The sequence below is a fragment of the Phoenix dactylifera genome, chromosome 1, assembly GCF_051530095.1.
Source record: "Phoenix dactylifera cultivar Ajwa chromosome 1, Ajwa_hap1_PhDact_Kaust_v1.1, whole genome shotgun sequence".
NCBI lineage: Eukaryota > Viridiplantae > Streptophyta > Magnoliopsida > Arecales > Arecaceae > Phoenix > Phoenix dactylifera.
Window position 1 is genome coordinate 55,753,675 of NC_143190.1, and position 20,605 is coordinate 55,774,279.

Genomic DNA, 20,605 nt, shown 5'->3' on the forward strand with positions numbered 1-20,605 from the left:
AGACCCGTGAGCTATCTAGGGCACTGTTTACCCTTTGTCCTCTTCCGAAAACCTTATTTTCCACTCTCAAATCTTCTCCAATCATCTCCAAACAGTAGATTACTTCAAGATCTTGGAGAAATGGGACCCGAGAGAGCCGTAGCCAAGCGATCCGGGAGAGTCTCACGATCTTATTTAGAGACTAGGATATGTATCTAGTTCTCATATGTATTTGGTGGTTATCATGCATCTTCAAACTTTGATTGAGGAATATTGTATTTGCTTTTGCTTTTGATATACTAAAATGTTCCTATTTTGATCAATGAAGTTTGAAGTTTGGTATTTATTGCATCTTTTCCCATGTACCTATTTGATGATAACAAAAAGGGGGAGAAGTAAAGAAAGAGTAATAGGGGAGAAGTAAAGATATCTTTAGAGTAAATAGAGTAACAAAAAGGGGAAGAAGTAAAGAAAGAGTAATAAGAGGAGAAGTAAAGAAAGAAAGAGAAATAATTTGTAAAACAAATAGAAAATCATATAGGAAAGCATATACATCCAAGGGGGAGCAATTTGCAACAATGAAAATGATCAACTCAAAAATTTATATCAAATTTCAGAATTTGGCACACATAATTTCAGAATTTGGCACGCACCTTTCACACCTCGATACATAATCTGAAACTCATGTTTTATCTCAAATTTTTGGAGTTTCATCTTTAATGAATTATAAATGAAAGGGGGAGCAATTCAAAAAGTCAAATTGGCAACATTTGAATGATATAGGGGGAGATTTCACTCTTATATATGAAAAGCTGAAATTCAGCAATTTAAACCCTTTTATAAACTGTTTTTTAAGATAAGTATCAATAGGCTCATACTCTTTATTTTGTAATCATCAAAAAGGGGGAGATTGAGAATGATAGTGTTATTTTGATGATTAACAAGCATTTAACAAGAGTATGTTATAAGTTAAATCGATACTTCATTTATAAGTTCATTACTCTCAGTATATTTGTATAAATTGATATAGATACATTTCATTGTTTATATGAATGAATCTAACCTTGAGATGCAGCAAAGTGTGGATTGAGTCGACCCAAAGGATGATTAGGTCGACCCCGGCACATCAAGAAATCATTTGGCACACTTCTGCAAAAATGGCACAGATGAACAGTGAGTTGGGTCGACCCAAGGAAAGCATGAGTCGACCCAAACATCAAGATCCTCAAACAACTCAGAAAATGGTTCTCTGGATTTACTGAGAGGGTCGACCCAAGAAGAAGTTGAGTCGACCCAAGTAAACCTTGAGTTGACCCAAAGAAAGGTTGAGTCGACCCAAGTGAAGAAAGGCTGAAATTCAAGATTCTGAATTTTCTGAAAGTTGGGTCGACCCAAGAAAAATTTGAGCTGACCCAAGGTTTGAGTCGACCCAAGAAAAGTTTGAGCTGACCCAAGGTTTGAGTCGACCCAAAGAAAGGTTGGGTCGACCCAAGTGAAGGAAGTCTGAAATTCAAGTTTCTGTGTTCTCTGAGAGGGTCGACCCAAGGAATGTTTGAGTCGACCCAAGGCAAAGTTGGATCGACCCAAGGACAGGTTGAGCCGACCCAAACACGGGCTGAACAGTAACGGCTAGTTCTGCAGATGTACTTTTTGTCCTTCCCAAGGTCAGTAACGGCTAGTTTTTGAATTCTAACCATTGGGGCTTGACCAAAGGATGTGGGAAGCTATTTAAAGGGGCACTATTCATCAGATAGAATAACTTTTGAAAGGAATATCAAAGAGTACACATGAAAACAAAAGTGCCCTAATCTTCTTCATTCAAGAGCTTCATTCAAGAATCAAAGAAAGAGGTTGAGCAGATTCAAAGAGTCATCAAGAGCTCCATCCTCCCTTGAAGAGTGAAGCATCCTTGACAAAGAAGAGAGAAGCCACTTCAAAGCGATAAATATTTTCTAACTCTTCTTTGTAGTTAATATTGTTACATTTGCTCATTTAGGAGTTTGAATCTTTCTTTTTGTTTGTCAAACTATTTGTAAAGGTTGGTTGGTTAGCCCGCAAAACCAACGGGGTAGGTTGATTGGTGAACCCGTAAAACCAATTGTAAAGGTTCGTTGGTGAGCCCGTAAAACCAACAAAGGTTTTTGGTGAACCCGGAAAACCAAAGTGTAAAGGTTCGTTGGTGAGCCCGCAAAACCAACAAAGGTTTTTGGTGAACCCGGAAAACCAAAGTGTATAGGTTCGTTGGTGAGCCCGTAAAACCAACAAAGGTTTTTGGATTGTGAGCCCGGAAAACAATCCAACTGTAATCCGCGGGATTATAGTGAATTCTCAAGGGGTCGCTTGGGGAGTGGACGTAGGTGCTAAGGAGAGCACCGAACCACTATATATTGTTGTGTTTGTGTTGTGCATGTGCTTACGTTTATTCTTGCAATATCTTCCATCTTTGTTCTAGTTTAACTCATTCAAATAATTTAAGAAAGCATCCACCGCACTTAATTAAGAAAACTTTTAAAACACCAAAATTTAGAAGAAACCAATTCACCCTCCCCCTCTTGGATTGTCACCTTGGGCAACACCATGGGTTGACATATGCTATCCAATGGGCATACGGTGATGCTTTTCTTTTACCCAGCGACCATGGTTTTGGTGGAGGTTTCTGTGCGTAAAGAGACTGGCTCCAAGGTTTGAGGTATAAATGGTGGTGGACCATGACCCCCATGAATATTGCCTTCTCCATGAACTAAAGTTCAAAGGCAAGTGGGACCTGTCCTGATGTTAACCCAACTATTGTTTATAACAAGGGAAACAAGCGGCAGAAGATTTAGGCTGCAAGGAGCAGGAAGTGGAAATTTCAAAGACAATGATACTAGCAAAATATTAGGATCCTCTCATTTCAAGTAGAGTTAAAAAGAAACCACTTAGAGACTGCAAAAATTGATACTTAAAAAAAAAAGGTTATGTTCTGTAAACTATTAAAGATAAACAGGCAGCCTTGTGATTAAAATAAGATAGATGCCAATTGCATGAAGAAACACTGTAATAACCCAAATTTTTGGGCTGGCACGGAGTGGCCAGGCTCAGCCCGACCCCGACTAGCCTAGCTTGTTGGTTTGTGGGCCAGTCCGAATAGGCCACGCCCGAACCTGACTTGTACTCGGCGCATGAGGAGATCGGAAAAGAAGACCCCAGCTAGGAGTCTTTTTCCTCCCCGACTTTGGTGGAAACGACAACTCACCGAGGGCAATCCAAGTTCAATTCGAGCTCAAAGATCTTGCCTAATTAACTCTCCTTTTCCTGTGATTTTCTTCACGCAATCGCCGAGGATCGCCGCGATTCAAGCTCTTCTTCTTTGAGCCGCCTCCTTGATTCATCGCTGAAACCTCGCCGGACCGAGATGAGAGCTCTTTGTCTTCTTCCCTTTCTTTCTCTGGCTTCTAGCCATTGTTTTTGGCCTTTTAGAGCTGGCGAATTGCCGGAAAATCGCTGAAATAGAGGTACTTCATCGCCGCCGCCACCGGCCACCGTTGAGTAGGGGGCGACCACCGTGGCTGCCACCCCCTTGGTCTTGCGAGGGGGAAGGGAGGAGGGTCGAAAGAGAGGGTTTATTCTCTCTTCTCTCTCATCTCTATTTTCTCTTTTGATGTCTCTCTCTAGTTGACCTGGGTAGATGGTAAAGGGTCTCAAAGACCTGGTAATGGATCCCTAATGGACGTTGGTAGGTAGTTTACGTTACTAGTCCATTGTTTTGATTTTTTTTTGATAATCGAGTTTGATTTTGTAGAGGGAGAGTCATCCGCGCAAGAAGATTCTGATTGGAATACTCTGCACCCCAGCTTGTAGATCCTGAAATGACTCAGTGATCATTGTGTTAGTCTCCAATAGAGGTAAAAATGCTTGTACTCGGTCACCAATTGTATATATATATATGTTTATTAGTTTGTATTATTGAATTTACATCATGAGATTTATATCAGTTTGGCATATGACAATATGTTTTTAAATGAATTCCAGTACAAATATATTTTTATGGTTATTATACGTATCAGATGTTGAGTACATGATTATATGAACAAAGATACTTTGAATTTGAGAAAAATTCATTGTATATGTGATAGTTGATTTAATAAGAGTAACGGGTAAATTAGACAAACAAGGTATGGCTTGGACTAACCTCATCATAGCACTATGGGCTGACACATGAAAAGCAACCACAGGCTATAACGTGGGATTTGGATAACCACCACGGGCTATAACGTAGGTTGGATAGCCACCATGGGCTCTAACGTAGGATTTGATAGCAACCACGGGCTATAATGCGGGATTTAATAGCAACCACGGGTTATAACGTAGATTGGATAACTACCACGGGCTATAATGTGGTACAGCATCAGTCTTGAATTAAGTCATGATCTTGGTTAGTCTAAAGCCGAAAAAAAAATGATAAGAAGCATGAAAATCAAGTTAATAAAAAATGAATAACATGGCATAAGAAATTGTTATCGAACAATTTTTCTTAATATATATATAAGCTTCTTTGAAAAACTGATAATGAGAACTTATGTGTATATTATTTATGAGTTTTTCTGACTATCGATACGATATTCATTTATCTAGCATTATCAATTGATTATTTCTTATTACTTATGGTGCAATAGTTTGGAATTCTTACTGAGCTGTAAAGCTCACAATTTTCCTTCTCTTTTCTTTTTTCAATGTTGCAGATTGCATGGTACATGGCTATGGTTGAAATCACAGGTTGAGGAGATGATTAGATAGAGCAGGTTAGAAGATTAAATTTTGCAACTAGAACAGTTTTGTTATTTGTTATAAAATGAGATTGTTTTGGTTCATGGATATTAAAGTTGTGATAAATTTTTAGACCTGGCATATTTTCTAGGGTTCTGCTTTAGAAAGTGTGCGGCCGTGCCGCGTTCTGAACCCGAGTGTTGGATCTGAGGTGTGACAAACACAAACTTAACAAGAAACCGCTATGACTTTAAAAAAACACAAAAAAGAAAGAATACAGAATGAATGATACTGCACCTACAGGTCCTGCAAAATTCTAAAGATAATTGGTTAGCTTTGTGATTAACACATTATAGAGGCCATTTGCATTAAGAAACACAAATTCAGAACTGCACTTACTGGTCCTCAATGTCTATACAAACCACCAATTCATTTACAAGGTGTTTTGTTTATATCTTTCAAGATATAGTTGATTATTTTTAACAATTGTCATGATTAGAAACATACAAAAAATTGTAAGTTTACTGGACAATTACTTCAGATGCAAAGGAAAAGAAGGAAACAGTAACTTTTTAAATTTTCTTTTCAAATGGTATCCAACAATAATTAGCAAACAATTTTAAATTAAAGCTCATGATGGAAGAAGTTACCTAGTGTCTTCAAGAGGCATATGTACAAAGTGATATACATATAAATATTTAACAAATGCAATTTTAAAGAGAACAAAAAGGACTTAGTGGCATTTTGCAGTCAAACATTAGGTAAGGAAGGCCAATTTGCTTTTGTTCAATGTAATAGTTAAGGTCTCTACGTGCCTATAAAAGGTAATAGCGGGTCAGCAGATTAGCAAATTCCAAATATTTGAAAAACTTATCATCATAACAGTACAGGCTCAAGTAATTCTTTTTTCCAGCAAGATAAATATAAAGTGAGAACCATAAATAAAAAAATAAAAATTACAGAAACACACCTTCAAGTTTGGGCTAGTCACACTTAGATCCTAAAAGTTTAAAAAGATTCAATTAGCCACCAAAACTTCATATTTGTTGCAATGTGCTCTAACCATCCATCTAGATCCGACACCATTAATGGAGTAAGAAAAAAAGACCAAAATACCCACAATTCAAAGAGGCCAGATCATGGCTTTCCCACGATCTTAAAATATTTCATCCTCTGTGATTCATCTAATTGCACAGATCTTAAAGTGCTTTTTCTGTTATTCATCCACTAGATCTGAAAATGCTCCATCTTCTGTCATCCATTTGCATAGATCTCAAAGTATTCGTCCTCTATTATCAATCCATTTGCACAAATCTCAAAGTACTCAATCCTCTGTCATCCATCCACTTGCATAGATCTCAAAGTGCTTTGTTTGTCATCCATTCGTATGCACAAATCTTAAAGCACTATATCCTCTATCATCCATTTGCTTGCCCAAATTCTAAAGCACTCTATCCTATGTCATTTAACCGCCTGCACATATTTTAAAGCACTTCGTCCTCTATCATCCATCTGCTGTAGAGATATCAAAGCCTTTACTGTTCATCCACCTGCAAAGATCTCAAAGCACTCCATCATGTCATCTATTCATCTGCATAGATCTCACAGCACTCCGTGTTCTGTCATTTGTCCACCTACATAGATCTCAAAGCAATCCATTCTGTCATTCACATGCCTACACAGATTTCAAAGCACTCATAGATCTCAATGCACTCCATCTTCTATCATTCGCTTGCCTACACAGATCTCAAAGCAATCTATCCTTTGTTATCTATCTGCCTGCATAGATCTCCAAGCAGTCAATCTTTTGTTAGTCATCCGCTTGCACGGATCTCAAAAGCCCTCCATCCATATGACTCTCCTTCCTATCTTTTTCAATTCATGCCAAAACAAGTCGCTTGCTTAGTTAGTGGAAATGAAAGTTCTGAAATTTTATAAAAGTTTAATTATCAAGTGTCCTTCATGTGATGACGTTTTGTAACGGAGATAAACGACTCGACCATATTGCAACAAATTTGAAGTTTTGGTGGCTAATTAACATTTTTTAAACTTTTAAGGTCTAAGTGTAAATCACCTAGACTTGGAGGGGTGTTTCTGTAATTTTTTATCGCACTATAACTTCATACCATATCAATAAAGTAGAATTTGGCAAACTTATTCAAAAATATTAAAATTTATATCAATTATTGATGCAAGAGAAATGGAAAAGAATGGCGCTGCAATCATTATATTAATTTGGTAACAACAAACTTCAGCACAGTTCAGGTTGTGATCTGATGTAAATGCATCATGGAGCCCCTCCGTTATTGTTTAAACTCCATAAGAATGTCCATTATGTTTGTTATCATAAACCAATGCTGTCAGGTTTAACCTTAGGACCAACAGTAGCTAAATACAAGTGAATTTTTTTGAGTGGTACTATTTTGGATGGTATACTATGCATTTTGGTAGCCATAAGGAGTCTCAGAATGATTCAACCAGAATGTCTGTGTTGTTGATGGTGAAGTGTTTAAAGGATTTCACATTGTTTCCAAAGTTCAAAATATTTTAGGTACCTTTCTCACATGAAAGATGTGCATACTTGAGCTTATGCTCTTCGGTGCTCCCCTGTGCTTTGTTAGCCACGAGGAGTAGCAGAATGGTCCGACTAGAATAAACGTGTCATTGATAGTAAAATATTTGTACAAACTTGCCTTGCTTCCAAAGTTCAAAAATGCTTTAATAAAAAGTATGTTGTACAGGCCTAAACCGGATAGTACAGAACGTACCATATCGATTCAGTACTGGTATCCAGCACGGATGGCGTATCGACACTTGATACGTTAAAAAAAATTTCGTACCGTACCATACTTACAGAGTACTAGTGAGGCACCGGTATGGGATCCGGTACCGAAATAACGAATCTTGTTTTGGTATCTTTCTTGCTTCGGTATCTTTCTTAGACTAAGAATAAGCATACTTGATGATATTCTCTTTGGAACTCTCCTGTTTTTCGAAAGGCATGAGGAGTCACCGAACCCAAAATATGTATCATTCAATAGTAAATTTTTTGGACTAGTTCGCCTTGAATACTATGGGTACCTTTCTTACATTAAAAATGTGTATACTTGAGATTTTTTTTAATGAAAATGTGGAGGGTAATGATAATGAGGTAGCCTGCACATCTATCATCTGTCATTAGAACTGCTGCTAATTTTGTCAAAGCATGCTTAGTTTTTTTTTAGTAGCATAGAATGTTCGATAACACCTTAAAAGGTGCACCATTAACTATGAATAGCCAAGCAAAGTGGTTTGAAGCATGAGTTCAGTCTAATGCCAAGAACTTACGGCCAAACAAATTGTTGTAAAATCTGCAAAGCCAGTGACTTTTGGGATGGGAATTAACCTGATGACGGCACGCAGATACATCTCTTGCCCATGGTTTCCAGCAGCAGCAGCCATAGATTTGTCACGTCCACTAGCTCATGCATCAGGGCCCGCAATCATCAATCGAGTGATCTGGGATCCATGAGAGTCACAAATCTGGAGTAAGTATTATAATCGGATTATTTAGATATAATGGCACTTTAAGGTAAAAGAGTGACAATAAATACACTAAGAAAACATATATAATCCAAAAAAGGAAAAAGAAAACCTCTAACTCACCTCCCTCTGAGAGGACTCCAAGGTCTTCTCTGTTAAATAAGCATTAACCGGTAAACTGATTAGAGCCGAGTAAGAGGACCATAGGAGAAGCCCATATACAGTAGTTTTTCTATTTGTCCCCGATCAAAACCTGAAGAAGTAATTGCTCTGTGGCATACGCTGATAGTGAAACAAGAAAAGCCTTTTGGGTTGCTCTTACCGAACCAAAAAAAGCCAAACCTCTTTCCAATTTAGCTCCCACTAACAGGCATAAAAGAGTTCACTTAATCTTGATACAAAATAGGATAATGAAAAAATTTAATTCCTGATCACAAAAGATGCATCTAATAATCACAAGAATATGAAAAAGGAAAAGGCAGTGATTCCTACTATCTTTTTTTATATCTGTAACTTTTGGTAAGTTCTGGAAGTTGGTTTAATTTCTGCAACGATGACAGCAGAATCCTTTTGTTAGGTGCAGACAAATTAATTGGATTATAGATCTAGAAACTAGGATAATATTATTAACTTAAAGAAGTACTTTTTGGCCCATATCAAACTTTAAGAAACTCAATAATTGTGGTGAAAGGCGCATTGATACAGTCCCATTGGTCAATCAGATGTTTGCCATGTGGGCTGTCATAAAAATTGAGCATCACAAGCATAAAGAACATCATGATGATCTCCACCCCCATTGTCGATACCTTTAACGCCACCGATGCAGTACACAATTTGCCTTGGTACATCGATTAAAAAGTTTAGACAATCTTCCATGCCAAGAAATCTGCTCTTTTAATCAACCAAAAAACACTCTCTTCTCATGCAAAAGAATGCCCATTATTAGAGCAACCAGATTGATCCTCCAGCTGTTCTGACACAACCAACAGAGAGTGTGTTGCCCTTGGTAACTCAAATTCTCACTGACTAGCAAGCAAGAACTACCATGTAATAATACTGATGACCTACCACATTTGTAGAGGTTGTATCTTTTATAAAAATGTTCTTTTGGCATCAAAATCAACAACTCTTGTGGCTGCACAGATCTGGGATTGGTTATTTTTGACCAATCTACTATTACTTCCTTGAAAACTCAAACTTCTTTGTGATTACCAAACACTTAAACCAATTACTCATAAATGGTATCAGCTAATCCATCAAGATCTGCAAAATGGGTTAATTCAGTACTTTCAGATATAGGGATGCTGGTCTAAATAATCCTCACAGCAAACAAGTTATAGTGGATGTCTTCATCCCTATCTTGGATGTGCAGACCTGAATACTAATGTTTTATCGTCAAACAAGTCCTGAGGTGTCTTACCCTCAATCTCTCCAAACAACACAGGGCTCTGATATGTGGCTGTACCTTATGGAAAACAATGTTCATAATGTCTTACAGGCTTCCAAAGACTACAAAAAAATCCATCTAATGCTCTCTATTTCAGCCTCTTACTCTTTTTTGATGAAATCTCAACCTATTACTCTTGAGATCACCATTCCATTATAAGAAGGTATTTCCTGGATCCGCAAATTCTGGTGTAAGAAAATGTTAGAATTGTATCAGGAGGGAAGTTTATTTGTTCACCTCACTGTTCCGTATGAAGTAGAAAAGATATGTAAAGGCAAGAATTAAACCATAAAACACTGAAGGCTGATAAAATATCAGGCATCTAGTGGAAAAATTCATCAGCACCACTCTTACATGTAATATTGCTCATTGTGATATCTAGAATTACAAGCCTACGATATGCTCATGGCACAAAATTTACAGAAGATGCATATCTGGAGTAAAAGAAACTACAGACAATTTATTCATACGCCTATGCATTTTCTGAGATCAGATGGTGGTGATGATTAGAATATTATGTTGCCACGCAAAAAAACATTATTTCAGCATTCCATATGATCAATGACATACTAATCTACTAATAGGGTTTAGGCTATGAAATAAACTACTTGCTGAAAGGAGATATAGCTAAATTATTATGATGAGTAAGAACATGAAACAGATGAAGAATATCAAACTGGTTAGACATAATCCTGAAAAAAATATAAAAATGCTACTTAATGAAGATATTTGAGAAGATAAGAAGCTGCAGGGGAAAAGACATTAAAGAATGTATTGATATATTAGTCCTTTGTGAACATTTCTTCAGCAGCAATGAGTTGATGATTTCGACCCCCAAATGCATGTGGGCTACAGGTATCTTGAAAACCAAGAATAAATGATTCCTTATGGTTTTTCTAACTTTTCTGATAATCTACAGGCAATTGCCTTGGGGAACTGGAGGTGCTTCAACAAAAAAGAACAGGCTAGCACTTTGATGCTCTTCAAATTTCTAAACAAGCTTCTCTACTCATGTATGTTAGTATCCTCCAAGAACCCCTAATAAACTGTTTGACATTTTTCACATCATAACTGTTGGAATGAAACATTTTTAGAATAAAATTTAATCATATTGATAATTATCTTTCAAGAGAAAGAAGGGACAGCAGCTGCCACAAACATATGAAGACTGCCATCACCAACTCTTTATCATTGCATTAAAGGTAAGCCTAAAAGTACAGCCTTCATGATACAATCCAATGACCCTGATTGTTAGAGGATCAACTTACGGACTTCACGGGCCAATTCAAAATTCAAATTCAAGCTTACCAATTCAAACCTCCAGCTCATCCACCTCAATCATCACGGATAAGGATCCCACAATTCTCTCAACTACAAAACTGGACAATATCCCTTGATTGTATTCTTGTTATTCTGTTTCTATTTTATTTTGGCCGTTGCCTTTTGCAGCTGTGTTTCCATATAACCCACGGCATTCACTTATAAATTGGTTACTAAGTTTTTTATAAATAGAAAAGCCACCCATGCAATCTATGTGGTGAGATTTCTCAACTCCGTTTTTTAAATTTCCTCTTGGTATCAAAGCTACAAAACGTCTTCCGCATCTCTTACTGTAGGCAATTTTGTCACCCTACGTCTCAAGTCTGAAAACTACCCCCTTTGGCATGAGCAAGTCCTAGCCTTAGCTGAGAGTCAAGATCTTGTTGGATATCTTCTTGAAGACACTACTCCACCCCCTGCTGTACTTCCAGCACCCGAAGGCTCAACTAAACCTGCTCCAAATCCTGATTTTCAACAATGGAGGACCGCCGATCGCCTTCTTCATGGATGGAACACTAACAAAGGAGGTGCTTCGTCTTGTGATTGGCCTGGACACGTCTGCTCAAGTTTGGTTGGCTCTCAAAGAGGCCTATGCACAGGCATCTTAGGAGAGACAATTTCAACTCACCCAACAGCTCACTTATCTAAAGAAGGACTCGGAGATGTCACTCAATGACTACATCCGCAAGTTCAAAAGCATATGCGATAGTCTGGCTGCTATTGGCCACAGCATGAGTGACAAAACTAAGGTTTTTTCTTTGCTCACAGGTCTTAGTGTGCGTTATGAGCCTTTCACTACTTTAATGCTCAAGCCACCCATGCCAACCTATGCTGAAGCTGTTCCGCTTCTTCAAAGCAATGAGACCCGGAACAATTTTTATTCACCAGAACCAACACCCTACACCGCCTTCGTTGGCCACACGAATGCTCCCAAGCTGCAGAACAAAGGTCACAAAAATTTTGGGCCATTCTCCTCACAAAGGCGAGGCTTCGCACCTGCCAATCAGTCAGCGCTCAAGCCCAATGGCCAAAACAATTCCGGTCCTCCATCCTCACGTAAGAATACTCCAGATATCATCTGCCAAATCTGTGTGATAAGCGTGGCCATGCAGCTATTCGCTGTTGGCACCGCTTCAACCACTCCATTCAATCGGATAATCTTCCTCGGGCATTCTCAGCACTTAATTTTGATGCTAATGCTAGCAATGAAGAGTGGACTTCGGATACGGGGGCATCTGCTCACATGACTTCTCATGAAGGTAGTTTACAAAACATCCATCCTTATACTGGTTTTGACCATGTTATTATTGGTAATGGTGATTTTTTAAGAATAACACATGTTGGCGACGCTACTATTGACAATGGTTCTTCTCAGCTTGTTTTACATGATGTTCTTTTAGTTCCTGAGTTAGAAAGAAATTTGTTATCCATTGGACAACTTACCTCTGACTATCGAGTGAATTGTGAGTTTTCTGATTGTGATTTTGTGATAAAGGACCGGGTTACACAACAAGTGCCGATGAAGGAAATAAAATTGGGTAATCTCTACACTATTCGTGCTTCTCCAATGGCGCTCTTCTCCACTAGATTTTAGGCTGTATCTGAGGACACATGGCATTGACGTCTTGGACATCCACAAGCTGTTGTAGTCGCACATCTCCGCCAGTCTGGTTTAATCAAAGTCACCACAAATAAAGCAATCTCTATGTGAGAGTTACCAACTCGGAAAAATTTTTAAGCTTCCTTTTTTGTCTTCTTCTTCCAAGACTACCACTGCTTTTGCAAAAATTCACATTGATTCCTGGGGACCTGCTCCTGTTACTTCTGTGAATTCTTTTAAGTATTATGCTGCTATTGTTGATGATTTTACAAAGTTTATTTGGTTGATTCCCTTGAAAAAGAAATCAAACTTCTTTCATCAATTCTTATCATTTGAGAAGTATGTAACTCGACAATTTGGTGGGTCTATTAAAATAATTCAAACTGATGGTGGGGGTGAATTTGTTAATCATCTTTTTCAATCCCACTTGCAAGACTTTGGGATTCACCAGCTTTCCTGTCCATACACGCTTGAGCAGAATGGGATGATTGAGAGGTGTCATAAAGTCATACGTGAATTGGGAATAACCATGATGATTCATGCCAATGTTCCAAAATATTTTTGGGTCGAAGCATTTACCACGGCTGCATTTTTAATCAACAGGCTTCCCCCCTCAGTTCTTCAATGAGACAGTCCTTTCTTTCGGCTATATGGTCACTCCCCAGATTATGATTCCTTACGTATATTTGACTCACGTTGCTTCCCCTATTTGTGGGATAATAAGGACAACAAATTTGATAATAAGTTATTATCTTGTGTTTTCATGGGCTACGTTGACCGGCACAAAGGGTACAGGTGCTACTATCCTCCTTCGAGATGTGTGTTCATCTCCAGACATGTGTTCAACGAGTCTATCCTCTCCTTTAAAGATTCGGACAGCTGCAAGCAAGGCTCACCAGAGCCTTTAGTCACAACTTTCAAGGAGTGGACTGATTCATCACCTCCACGGATTGATCCCATCTGTTCCCTCACACCCTCAAAGCCACAAGCGAAACCACCAGTGACTGATGCTCCCTTGTTGGCTGCATTACTCATTTCTGACTTACATCTAGATTCTTCACAGCATACAATACCCTCATCATATTCACCGGATGCAATGCCTTTGTCATGTCTAGGCTCACCCGATCATCATTCTTATAATACAAAAGAAATTCTAACCACCACACAAGAATCTAACGCTCAACTCGATTCTGTACAACCTGCAACAGCACCTTCCCATTCCATGGTGACTCGCGCACAAGCTGGAATCCGCAAGTCTAATCCCAAGTATGCTTTACTCCACACTTACAACTCTGTTCCCAAAGAGCCTCGAACTATTCGTTCTGCACTTTCTCATCCTGGTTGGAGAAAAGCAATGGAGGATGAACTTGCTTCCCTCTCTCAAAATGAAACATAGACTCTTGTGCCTCGACAACCCTCCATGAATGTTGTTGGTTCTCGATGGGTGTTTAAACTGAAACTAAAGGCCGATGGCACGCTTGATCGCCTCAAGGCTCGGTTTGTTGCGAAGGGTTACCAACAGATTGATGATATTGATTTCCCTGAGACCTACTCTCCAGTTGTGAAGCCTGGGACTACACGGTTAGTTCTCTCCATTGCCATTGTCAAAGGGTGAAGCATTCGTCAGTTAGATGTAACGAACGCATTTCTTCATGGCTTTCTCACTGAGTGAGTATATATGGAGCAACCCCCTGGATTTGAAGTTCCCAATTTTCCAAATCATGTTTGCTTATTAAACAAGGCGATTTATGGCCTCAAACAAGCCCACGGGCTTGGTTTAATAGGTTTAGTTCATTTCTCCTTCGAACTGGTTTCTTTTGCAGCTACGCCGACCCCAGTCTATTTATCAATCAGTCGGAGAATGGTATCTTAGTCCTCTTGCTTTACGTAGATGATATCATATTACCAGTTCTTGTGACTAACTCATACAGACGTTCATGGCTTCTTTGCATAGTGAATTCACAATGAAAGACCTTGGACCCCTTCATTATTTCTTGGGTATTCAGGTGGCTACTATGACCGGTGGGCTCATTCTTTATCAAACAAACTATGCCATCGACTTGTTAGAACGTGCTGCCATTCATTGAGTTGAAACCGATTCACACCCCCAAGTGCCAGAAATTCAAGCCAGACCCAACCTATTCACCTTATAAGGACCCTCGGCATTATCGGTCTTTAGTTGGGGCATTTCAGTACCTCACATTGACACACCCAGATTTATCTTACAGTGTTAATCATGTTTTCCAGTTCATGCAGGCACCAACTGAAACTCATTTTACCGTGGTCCAGTGCATCTTACGGTATGTAAAGGGGACTATACATCTAGGCCTTCACATTCAATCTTCAAGTACTCTGGACTTGTATGCTTTCTTAGATGCTGATTGGGCAGGATGTCCACTTACTCATCGATCCACCACGGGGTACTGCACCTTCTTAGGGAGCAACATTATTTCATGGTGTGCAAAGAAGCAGCCAACTGTGTCTTGTTCCAGCTCCGAAGCCGAGTACCACGCGATGGCCCAAGCTACTGCTGAGTTGACATGGTTAACCTTTTTACTTCATGATCTGCACATTCCCTTGTCTCATGCACCGACCTTATCTTGTGACAATTTGAGCTCCTTGTTCATGACGGTGAATCCGGTTTTCCAGGCCAGAAGTAAGCACATTGAGCTAGATTATCATTATATTCGTGAAAGAGTGTCTCTTGGTTTGCTGGTAATTCGCCATGTCCCCACTGACTCCCAAATTGCTGATGTGTTTACTAAAGCCCAAACACGAGCTACTTTGGAATCATTATGTGACAAACTATGCATGACCACCACGCATAGTTTGAGGGGGGATGTTAGAGGATCAACTTACGGACTTCACGTGCCAAGTCAAAATTCAAATTCAAGCTTACCAATTCAAACCTCCAGCTCATCCACCTCAATCATCACGGATAAGGATCCCACAATTCTCTCAACTACAAAACTGGACAATATCCCTTGATTGTATTCTTGTTATTCTGTTTTTATTTTATTTTGGCCATTGCCTTTTGTAGCTATGTTTCCATATAACACACGGCATTCACTTGTAAATTTACTAAGTTTTTTTATAAATAGAAAAGCCACTCATGCAACCTGTGTGGTGAGATTTCTCAACTCCATCGTTTTTTAAATTCTCTCTCTGATGACCGTCCTTTAACATCATTCGTCCAACCTTTCAGCAATTGCTTAGTCATTGGTGATCCACCTACCTCATCCAGCAACTGCATTTCTTTAATTGCTTAGACTAATCATGCTGACTAAACATGTGTAAACATTTATCTTGAAGAGTTATCTATACCATCCTCTATCTCATGAAGCCATCATAGTCATCCTTATATTCTCGGGCTTGTTTCAACAGCATAAATGAAGTTGTTTGCTCCTATTCCACCATGGTATACATATTCCACGTTCATCCTATCATTAGAAGAATGTTATAGCTGGCCACAATAATCGACTTTTAAAAATGAGGCAACAATATAAGAAGTCAAAATGAACATTCTGGTAGAAGAGTGAGCCACTAACAGCATTTGTACAGCAGTAAATTATTATGCCTTTGCAACTGGATTTTACTGAATATTAAATTCAACTATGAATGCTTTATCATCGGTATTAAGGAAATAAATTTACAATGCACTTGGACTTCAATATTGGCAAATTACTTACAGGCCTCGTATCATCTCTGACCTGAAGACATCATGAAACATGACTGAATCAAATAGAAATTTTAGGCTTCAAATTTCTGACCTAGTTAAGTTCAAATAATCAACACCACCTTGTGGTTCACACCAAAATTAGGTCTAGTTAGTACCATATATAAACATATAAGATCCTTAATTGCTTTGGAGCTATGATATAAGCCTATAGTTACATTCAGAATTTCTAACATAAAAGGAGGAAAATAGAGGTCAAGGATAAGAAAAAGAAAGATAGGACAAGAAAGAAGGAATAAAGGGAAAGCAAAACCTATCTGCAATGCAAGCTTTAAATGTGTTGGTACTATGAGACAAGCCTGTAGCTTTATCCAAATAAAGAAGAGAAAATAGAGGCAGAAAAGAACAGAAAGAAACACGAGAGCAAAAGATAGAGGGAGATAATGGAAAGCAGAACCATGCAGAATTCTCTGAGTACAAGCAGTTAAATATTTAAGGGTGTGTTTGGTGTTTCTTCTGCTTCGTGAAATAGAAAGATAGGCCAAAAGCTAGGTCTCCTAGCTTCTGCTAAAAGTGTTTTTCTGACTTTTTTCATGTATAAGCACTTTTCGCACAATGTTATCAAAATACTTTTTAAAAAAAATATTAGGAAGTGTTCCTTTTGCTTTGAGAAACATGTTAAGCAATAACAAACATGTGAAGTCATTTCTTTTCAGAAAATAGATATAGGGAAGTCATGATCTGAAATGACCGCCTGTCAATGGTCTATAGTACCTGTTTTGCTGACCTGCAATATTTTCCCTTAATGAACATAAATATAACTTGTTTCCAGTTTGTATAACTCCATGCTAAAGCCTTTGTTAATCTATCAACATTTTGGTCCAGGATATATCATCTGGGATTTGTAATAGGAGGCACAAATTTCCTTGCAAGTTTGTTCCATTTAAAATGAAAATTCACATACATGCATTTTTCCTCTGATGATACACAATTTTTTATTCATTTCCAAGTTATTGTGTTTGCAACACAACTCGATCACTACAAAGTAACAATATTGTTCCAGACTTGAAATCTACGACTGGTTAAATCACATTTAAAATGAGGCATCAGAAGATGCACAATTTCACTAGATTTCACAACCATACCTTGTTTTCCATTCTTCCATGTTAGTGAATGCCACGCATAGATTCGCACTAACTGATAAGGGATCTCTTGCTAACTTTAGAACCAGTCCAATCAGCACCTAAGTATCCTTCATGCCTTTCAAGAGAAGCCTTATGATGGTAGGATGAACGCGATCAAGGAGAATGTGTGAAGTAGCAAATTATTCTGGCATAATATCAGCCCTTGGAATTTGGAACTGCCAGATATACTACTTTACGAAACCATGCCTTCTGTATCTGAATAGATGATCAAAATTCTCATTGTTCACTTTCCATCCTCAAATTTGTTGATGCATCTTTAGTTTTACAGTACCTAAGTTGATGTCAGAGAAAGCTACACCAATCCCGAATAAAACGTTTTCAAATGTTAACAGTCAGATTGTGATGTAATGGGGAAAAAAACATGTACGAATAATCTTACAGTTAACCAGCAAACTAAACCTTATTTATTTTTTGTTGACCAAAGTTACCTAGAGCATTCCATCTTATAATTAAATCTTCTCTGAATGTTTTCAAAATATTTTCATAGATATCACCTACGATTAAATCATAGTATACAACTAGACTTTCACAATGATTATGATCACACTCCAGAATGAAGTTACATTTCCTAGTCATGTGTGGATTGCTGACCCTTCTCAACTATATAAATGTTTACGAGTTGCATATCCATATCATATATCAGAATACATGCTCGAGGGCTTGATCTCATGTCCCATGCAAGACAAAACATTAAGCATTACCATACTCTTGATATACAAGTCTCCTACACTCCTGCAACAAGATTAGTTTCTCAAAAACCTCTATTTCTTTGTTGTAAATGGATTAGTCTACCACATTCTTCCATCAAATTTCAAATTTGCAACATGAAAAGTACTTTATGTGTCCCAAATTCCTACTCCATCCTATTCACCGATCCACAAAACCAAACTCATATTGTACCAAATCTGAAAACATGTCATCTGCAGCGAGCACAAGTAATTTGTACGAGTCATTAATGTATATGCAATATAGAGATTTTGAAAGAAAAAAAAAAGTCTTCTCAAGAAAGACTTGTATACAATTCCACAAAACCAAGACTACCTGCCACTACACAAATATCAGCGTTTCATAAAAGAGTATTCTGCATGTCCTCCGGCGACGATTTAGTTCGAGACAAGTATGCTTCTAAAAGAAGGGAGAAAAGGGATTAAGGAAAGAGAGTTACCTTGATAAGAGGGGCCCCAGGGTTTAGGGTTCAGGCTTTTAGAGTCGCTTATGAGGTTGACCGAGGGGACTTCACCGTCCGCTGCCTCTGGGAATGGAAGCAGGACTCGACCGTAAGAGCCTCCACTCACCGGCGATTAGACCATGACGATGATCCGATAGATATTGGGTATTCCTAGCATATTCCGGTATCTGTTTTTGCCTTAAAAAAGAATTTTTTTCCCATAAATACTCTCTAAATATCAAATTTTACATAAATATCATTGGAAAATACTTGCCCTGCTATTCTATTTTTTTTTTTATATCTTTGTTGTTGCATATGTACCCACGACATCTAATACCATTAAAAAATTAATAATTTTAAATTAAAATAATTAAAATATTTTTAATAGATAGATATATAAAAAGAACAATTTATAAAATCGTGATGGAGAAAAAAAATTAATTTCAAAATTATATTTTATTTTTAATTAAAATAAATATAGAGAGTTGGAAAAATCATTATATTAGAAATATTTGTAAAAAACAGTATTTTATAAAAAATATATAAATAAATATAAATTTTAAGAGGGTATTCACATAAATTTAAAATTTTAGAAGGATATTTATGTAAAAAAATTTAAAAAGAGATAAGATTTTTTTTTTTGGTCATATCCTTGATTTGGTAGTTTTTTTTTTGGCCGATAAAAGTTTGTATGTTAAATTAATCTTTATGCAATTAATGTTCAATATTTGTTCAACTTTTCTTTAAATAATTACTTAGCCTGAATTGTTGTCACAATGATACATGCTTTGAATCTTATTTTATACAGGTCTAACAAGGCTGAGGACATTTTCATCTAGAGAAAAAATATATTATATTTTTAAAATTTACAAATTTTTAAAACTTTTTAAAATTATTAAATTTAGTAAAATTGTTAAAATTGTTGAACTTTTTTTAGCGAAATCTTTATGTATCCACGTTAAACCTTTTCCGAGGATGCCCTTTATGCTGAAATATGGCAGGTGAGATGGATTAACCATTCCTTTTCAATCTAGAGTCATCTCTCTCTCTCTCTCTCTCTCTCTCTCTCTCTCTCTCTCTCTGTGTGTGTGCGATTTGACACAATAGAACTCCGACACCGATTAGCCATGAACACATGACACATTGGAACCTTAAACAAAAGCCTAAACCAATTTCAAACTAAAAATCTTTTTCTCCACCCTCCCCAACTCTTCTTGACTTTAAGAAACTAATATGCTATTTGTAAACGGTATTGTCATCTTTTGTTGTTATCGATAACTTATATAAGGTTGTATAGTGTAAACAAGTATTGATCGGGGGCAAAATAGAATGTCTAGCCTACATCAAAAGGACCATCCGATTTCGGCCCAACAAACACCAACGCCAACCAGACGTGTCCTCGGTCTGGCTTAGAATTAACCTGGCCTCGGACTTTGCTGAAGGCCCCTTCAACCTCCTTATTCGCCAACGTGCCCGACCAAGCTCGGACGCCCTCCTTATTCGCCGACGTGCCCTCCTTATTTGCCGATGCGCCCGACCAAGCTTGGGCGCCCTCCTTATTCGCCGACGCAACCGACCAAGCTCGGGCACTCTCTCCAACACTACACCCCGACTCTCGAGCTCGAGGCGCTCTACTAAGCACAATCCGGAACCCGAAATACTAACCTGGCCTCAGCACCCGTCTAACCAACTTCTTGACAAGCTCGGCCTCGCCAATAGCCGCACCCGTGCGCATGCCTACGCCCTCCCACGAGGCCATGGGTACGACGCCGCCACGCCGTGTTTCGCTCACTGGCCCACGACAGCCAAGGGCAACACCTTACCATTCCCAAGAACGGACTCCACTGCGTACTGTAGGCAAGCTCAAGCTACGCGCTACTCCCGCTCATGATAAGAACAGGCCACACCTTGCAACGGCTATTAGCATCTCACCATTCCCCAG

At 38.2% G+C, this 20,605-nt stretch overlaps 1 long non-coding RNA gene across 1 annotated transcript in view; it reads right to left on the bottom strand.

Annotated features, from left to right (window-relative positions):
• LOC148715411 (uncharacterized) overlaps nt 1–18,857 on the bottom strand; it is a 29,374-nt gene extending 10,517 nt beyond the window's left edge. The window contains exons 1-3 of the long non-coding RNA XR_015971290.2: nt 18,661–18,857; nt 8,371–8,610; nt 8,111–8,223 (exon numbers count right to left, since the gene is read on the bottom strand). This is a non-coding gene — a long non-coding RNA (uncharacterized LOC148715411). The remainder of the gene's footprint in view (nt 1–8,110; nt 8,224–8,370; nt 8,611–18,660) is intronic.
• Nucleotides 18,858–20,605: the final 1,748 nt, after the last annotated feature.